This window comes from Triticum dicoccoides, chromosome 1B (assembly GCF_002162155.2).
Source record: "Triticum dicoccoides isolate Atlit2015 ecotype Zavitan chromosome 1B, WEW_v2.0, whole genome shotgun sequence".
Classification (NCBI taxonomy): Eukaryota; Viridiplantae; Streptophyta; class Magnoliopsida; order Poales; family Poaceae; genus Triticum; species Triticum dicoccoides.
This window is the reverse complement of record NC_041381.1, coordinates 300521990-300529536: the sequence shown is the minus strand read 5'-3', so window position 1 is coordinate 300529536 and position 7547 is coordinate 300521990.

Sequence of the window (7547 nt, the reverse complement as noted above, 5' to 3'; positions counted from 1 at the left end):
GGTAAAAATAAAGACGACCCTTGAGTCTGCAGAACCCAAGGTGTTGGGGATATAACTACTAGTATGACCTGCCAAAAGGGTCCGGGTTATACTTACAAGCATTCTTGAAGATAGAAGCTCAAGCGTGAAGACGGCGGCTTAGGAGGGGCCCAACGGCCCAGAGGTGACCTAAGGCCCGTAGTGTTAAACCGCCTTGATCATGTAACTTGTATTGTAAGGCAAGAAAGATTAAAAGACCGAGCCGGATACAGTCTATAAGCCGGCCGGGACTCTGTAGAGCCGCTAGGCATCAACCTCAATATATAAGGGGACGACCCGGTGGCGGTTCAGCGTACAAAAAAACTTCTCGAGAGCTAGGTCAAGCGATTCTGCTTCCTGGTTATCGAGACATACATAATTCCAATCACAACTAGACGTAGGCTTTTACCTTCATCGTAAGGGGCCGAACTAGTATAAACCTCTCGTGTCTCTTGTCCTGATTAACCCCTTCAAGCTTCCTAGTTGCGATGGCTCCACGACTAAGTCCTTTTACTAGGACATCTGACATGACAATTCCACGACAGTTGGCGCCCACCATGGGGCCAGCGCACGATGGATTTGAGTTCTTGGAGGGCAGCTTCGAAGGGCTCAAGGGATACATTGTGGGCCGGATGACCAAAAGTCATCGCGGCAAGCTCTACATCGATGACGCAGGCTGGGGCCCCAAGGCCGGCTCAATTGAGTACGGGTACAGGGTCCCCTTCGGCGGATTCCACGTCTTCATCGGCAAGATCGGCGAGCCGGGCCCTGAGCTAGACATCTGCACCGACCTCGTCGAGACGGCTCAGCGTACGAGACTCGCCTGGGCTCCACCGGCTGTGAAGAGTACCTTCGTGGGATGCATCCACGGAGGACTCTCTGAAGGGTCTGCCTCTGATGGTGAGACGGCCATCTATTCTGACGATGAGTCGTCCACAGGTGAGACAGATTCATTGTACCAACTACAGGATGGCGGGCTCGGCGGCTGTTCCGTTGGCAGCAGTATTCCGGATTGTCTTGAGCCGTCATGCCGGGTCGGGATCTTCATGGCCGGCACCCAACCCATGCAAGACTCTACAACTGCAGCAGCCGTGACTTCTGGGTCAGCGGCAGCCAGGGCAGGAGGCCAAGTGCGTTCACCGGCTCAGGTGTTAATGGATCTCACCGACAAGCTGACCACCCTGTTAACCGCCATAGTCAGCCCGGCAGATCAAGCCAGTCATGATGCAGAGGTGGCACAGTTAAAGTTGGATATGGTGCAAGCTAAGGCAGACCTGGCGGCAGAGGATGCTAGGATAAACGCAAAGCGGGTGGCTTTGGACGTTCAGGCTCAGCAGATCCAGGCGCACGCTTTCCGGCTTACAAAAGACCAGAACACGGCTAATGAGGTCATGAGGAGAAGGCATTAGAAGACCCAGTCTCGACTTCCCCCGGTTTATGACCCTCGAGACCTTTTTAACACGTCGGGAGCAAGGCCCAGTAAACCGCCGTGGCTCGTCCCGCAGACAGGCAACCCGCCATGGCTCCCTCAGCGCACAGGGCCAGACCATGTTGCGACACCCGGGGGCGGAGCACCGTTTCAGTCACCGGTGATGGGACCTCCCCGTGTGAACATGGCACCACCTCAGTACGTGCCAACCCCTCCGGGTCATTACTCTAACCCGTTGGAAAACATGATAGCAGCGGCAACACGATTGGCGGCTCTACCAATTGATGGCGATTCTCCGACTGCGGTTGAAACCCGCCGGGTCAGGGAGCTTCTTCAGACGGCTTTCGTACAGCAAGAGGCGTACTCACACAGCCGAGACAGGATCCACTCGACCCCTCGTCCGAGCCGTAGCCCGAGTTACAGCAGGCACATGGATTCAGCGGTCGTATCAAGCAATGTTAGACGCCGTGACCAGCCAGGTGGTGGCAAACCGGTGTGTGATGAGGCTATTAACTTGGTAGATCAAGAGAGACTATGGCAAGAGGCTGAACGGGCGGCTCAGCAAGCGGCTCAGTTGACGGCTTATCAGCCATATCCGGTTTACCCAGCGACTTTTGTTGGGGCAGGTATAGCCACCCGGACTGGAGGAGTCCCATGTATGGTGCCGGCTCTACATAACGAGCGATTGCCTAAAGATTTTAAAGGACCAAGGAAGGTGCCGAATTATACAGCTGACTTACAGCCTGGGGCATGGATTGAGAGCTATGAGATGGCTATGGAGATGTTGGAGGTTTTTGATGCAGCAATGGCTAAATACTTCACCATGATGTTGGATGGAACCGCCCGCACCTGGTTGAAAGGCCTGCCACCTAATTCAATCAGCTCATGGGCGGAGTTAAAGGCCCGGTTCATCCAGAACTTCAAAGACACGTGGAAACATCCCATGTCGATCGTGGATCTGACGAATTGTAAGCAGGAAGAGGGTGAGTCTACAACCCATTGGGTACGCCAAGTTAAGGCCATAATACATTCATCTGATAAGATGGATGCCGGCTCTGCAGAAGAATTGTTGTTTCTTACCTTTGAAACAAAAGCTGGGGCGGATCAAACGTGATTGCAATGATATGGGCACGCTGATGGCGGCTCTGGTCAAGTATGCTGATTCTGATAGTACCAAGGATCCCGATTCTGATGATGAGAAGGCGGGGAAGGGAAAGAGGAACGACAACGACAAGGGCTCTCAGCACAACCCGACAAATCAAGGAGGTAACGAACGTAAGGCTGACGGTAGTTCGGATTTTGTGGCTAACACCAATGCATAGGGTCATAACCAGCAGCACAAGGGAAGGCCACCTCCTTGATCCGGCGGGTCAGGACCCACATTTGAGTAGTTATTACCGAAAAAGGCTTTCGCCCCGCTTTATAAATAAAGCAAATTTGAGCAGTTATTGAATGAACCTTGTCCGAGACACGGTTCTAAGGAGAAGCCGGCTACATATTTGTGGAAGGATTGCACGATTATGAAGGCGTTCAAGAATTTCAACATGTTTGATGGTAAAAATGGCCCGAGCGGCTCAGGTGGTGGCGGCTTTCATGGCCCCGGCGGCGGGTCAAATCCCAATTTTCAAAATTACCATGGAAACCAGGGTGGATATAACCAACAGGCCGGTCAGGGCAGTCAGCAGCAATAGCAAGGTGGATAGCAGAGCAATCTGAAGCAACTGAATAGTGGGCAATATCACGTGTTTACCACCAGTTTGGGTAAACGGGACCAGAAGCTTCATAAGAGAGTCGTGAACGCGGTTGAGCCGGCAGTCCCTCGTTAATTGAGGTGGTCTGAGCAGCCTATCATATGGAGTAGAGAGGATCACCCTCCCCGGGTTGACAATCCGGGTCACTTAGCTCTGGTCTTAGTCCCTCAAGTGGGTGGATACAAGTTCACTAAGGTGCTGATGGATGGGGGCAGCAACATCAATATACTTTATTATGAGACCTTCCGTCGCATGGGGCTGACTGATAAGAGCCTTAAAAAGTCCAACACTGTTTTCCATGGAGTTGTACCTGGTAAGTCAGCGTATCCGGTCGGCAAGATAGAGTTGGAGGTGGCATTTGGGGATGAATACGGTTCCAGAGCCGAGAAATTAACATTTGAAGTAGTTCAGATCAAGAGCCCATATCATGCCCTGTTTGGGCGGCCGGCTTATGCCAAGTTCATGGCACGGCCGTGTTATGTGTACTTACAGCTCAAGATGCTGGGTTATAAGGGAACCATTACAGTGCACGGGAGCCGCAAGGTAGCTCTAGAATGTGAAGAAGGTGACGCGGCTTATGTCGAGTCGGCCTGCGCGACGGAAGAGTTAAAGTTCTACAAGGACAATGTTGACCCGGCAGATATGACATCTTTGAAGAAGCCAACTACAGAGCATGAGCCGGTCATGAAATTTCAGTCGACGGAGGAAACTAAGCTTGTCGATTTTGTCCCAGGCGACTCGTCTAAGCAGTTCAGTGTCAGTGCTAATTTGGATCCCAAATAGGAAGGCGCACTCATCGGGTTCATCCGTGAGAATCGGGACATTTTTGCATGGAAGCCGTCTGACATGCCGGGTGTACCGAGAGAACTCGCTGAGCACACTCTTAATATCGATCCAAAGTTCAAGCCGGTCAAGCAATTTCTTCGGCAATTTAATGAGGAGAGAAGGAAGGCTATCGGTGAGGAAGTGGCCCGGCTCTTGGCGGCTGGGTTTATTATTGAGGTGTTTCATCCAGAGTGGCTGGCTAACCCGGTGCTTGTTCTTAAGAAAAACGGCACTTAGCGTATGTGTGTGGATTACACGGACTTAAACAAGGCATGTCCTGGTGATCCTTTTGCTCTCCCTCGTATTGATCAGATCATTGATGCTACGGCGGGTTGTGAGCGTTTGAGCTTTATGGATGCTTACTCTGGTTATCATTAGATCAAGATGGCTGTTAAGGACCAGGAGAAGACGGCATTCATCACTCCGTTTGGAGCCTTCTGCTATGTTTCAATGCCATTCGGGCTCAAGAGTGCCCAGGCGACTTATCAGCGATGCGTACAGAATTGTCTCCATGATCAGATTGGACGCAATGTTCATGCCTATGTGGATGACATAGTGGTTAAATCCAGAGAGAAAGAGACCTTGATCGATGATCTCAAGGAAACGTTTGATAATCTCCAGGTCTACAAGATGATGCTTAACCCGGCCAAGTGTGTTTTTGGTGTGCCTGCAGGAAAGCTTTTGGGTATTCTGGTTTATAACAGAGGCATCGAAGCTAACCCGAAAAAGATCAAAGCCATCACCTCCATGGCCAAGCCGGCGTCTATTAATTATGTCCAGTGTTTGGCGGGTCATATCGCCGCCTTAAGCCGGTTATAAGCCGGTTAGGGGAGAAGGCTATGCCGCTGTATCAGATGATGAAGAAGACGGATAGCTTTACTTGGAATGATGCTGCCAATACTTCCTTTGAAGATCTGAAGAGGCAGTTGGCTGAGCTGCCGGTTCTTGCTGCCCCCATTGATAAGGAGCCCTTGCTCCTATATGTGGCTGCTAATACACGTGATGTCAGTGTAGCTATTGTGGTCGAACGCAAGGAGGCTGGCAAGGAATACCCGGTTCAGCGGCCGGTTTACTACATCAGTGAGGTACTGATTGAGTCCAAGCAGCGATATCCGCACTGGCAGAAGCTTGTCTATGGGGTGTTTATGGCCAGCCGGAAGCTTAAGCAATACTCCTTGGGCCATCCCATCACTGTGGTTAGTTCTGCCCCCTTGGGGGATATCATTCAGAGCAGAGAGGCCACAGGGCGAGTCGCCAAATGGGCCATTAAGCTTGGGCCTCATGGTTTAAAATATGTGCCACGCATAGCTATTAAATCTCAAGCATTGGTGGATTACATCAATGACTGGATAGAATTGCAGATGCCTGAGGAAAAGCCGGACAATACCTATTGGACAATTCATTTTGATGGGTCTAGGCAATTGGAAAGCTCGGGGGCTGGAGTTATCCTGGCTTCCCCTCGAGGTGATTAGTTTTGTTATGTACTCCGGTTGATGTTTCCTTGTACTAACAACGCAGCTGAGTATGAAGCGTTGCTCCATGGTCTCCGGATGGCTAAAGAGATGAATTTAAGCCGGGTAAGGTGCTTCGGCGACTCAGATTTAGTGGCTTAGCAAGTGTTAGGCAGGTGGGACTCAAAGGACCCTCTCATGGCGGCTTATCGCCGGGAGGTTGATGCAATTGCAGGGCACTTCAAGGGTTATCAGGTGGAACACATTGACCGTAGAAAGAACGTGGCGGCTGACGCCTTAAGCCGGCTGGGATCTCAGCGTAAGCCGGTGCCGCCTAATACTTTCTTGGATGTTTTGTATAACCCTTATGTCAAGTTACCTACAGAGGAAGATTTGGCTATTCCTGACCCTGAGGCACAGTTGGTGGCGGCTCTTCATATCATCCCAGATTGGACGGTGCCGTATCTGGCTTATAAGACACGGGGCGAGTTGCTTGAAGATTAAACCTTGGCCAGGCAGATAACCCGGCGGTCTAAGTCCATGACGATTATCGATGGCGATTTACATCATTGCAGTGTTGCAGGGGCTTTTTAGCGTTGCGTCTCTCCTGAAGAAGGCCACTTGTGGCTAAGGCTTTTCGTCATGGGTTTTATTGGCTGACGGCTCATGCAGATGCAGAGGATCTGGTCAGTAAATGTGATGGTTGTCAGAAGTTCTCAAGAAGGGCTCATGTGCCGGCTCAAGAGTTGAGGATGATAACAATTAAATGGCCGTTTGCAGTTTGGGGGCTTGACATGGTTGGGCCTTTCAAGCGATCCAAAGATAAAAAGACTCACCTCTTGGTGGCGGTTGATAAGTTCACAAAGTGGGTCGAGGCAGAGCCGGTCAGTAAGTGTGATGTAGCTACGACGGGTCAATTCATGAAGAAGGTGATATTTTGCTTTGGTTTTCCACACAACATTATAACTGACAATGGCACTAATCTGTCTAAAGGCGCCATGGAGGAGTTCTGTCAACGTGAGCATATCCGGCTTGATGTTTCATCAGTGGCTCACCCTCAGTCCAATGGTCAAGCCGAGAGAGCCAATCAAGAAATCCTGAAAGGCATTAAGCCCCGGCTCTTTGTCCCTTTGCAACGGACGCCGGGTTGTTGGGTTGAGGAGTTACCTTCAGTGTTATGGAGCATCAACACTACTCCTAACAGATCTACGGGTTATACGCCTTTCTTCATGGTCTACGGAGCTGAGGCGGTTCTCCCTAGTGACATCCGTCATGATTCACCTCGTGGCGGCTTATGTGGAGGAAGACAATGAACAAGCACGCCAGGATGCACTTGACCTGTTAGATGAACATCGGGACTTGGCAGCTGCCCGTTCAGTGATTTATCAACAGGATTTGCGCCATTACCATAGCCGCCGAGTTAAGTCCAGATCTTTTCAGGAAGGTGACCTAGTGCTCCGGCTCATCCAGGATCAAATTGATGCTCATAAGTTATCCCCACCTTGGGAAGGACCATTTGTGGTCATCAAGAACTTGAACAACGGGTCATATTACCTTATTGACGTTCGAGAGCACAAAGACTCACGTAAGTCGGAGGAGGAGACCCGGAGGCCGTGGAATATTGCTCATCTCTGGCCCTACTACACTTGAGCCATAGGCTCCACTAATGTACATATTTTACCGATGTATATATTATGATAAATAATAAAGCAGGACCTCTGTCTTTTTTTCCCTTCTCACAAGGTAAATTTGTCATTTATTATTGTCATCTTTTTATCACATGATCGTTCGGTGGCGGGTCATATTTGATCCAGCTCAGCCTGTTATGATAAGGCTTACGATTCTATTCAAATCTAGCTGTTCAAAATTATGGTCACTAGGGGGATTCTTGTTCAAACATAGGTCGTATTCGAACCAAAGAGAACATAACTGTCGATACCCTTTTGATTGGCACACTTCCGAGCTCAATTGGGGGCGTCTTGATCGTATTCGAATCATAGCTTAACCCCATTTGGGAACCGACTTTGATCGTATTCGAATCAGAGTCGTTAAAAAACTCTCAAGATCATTAGG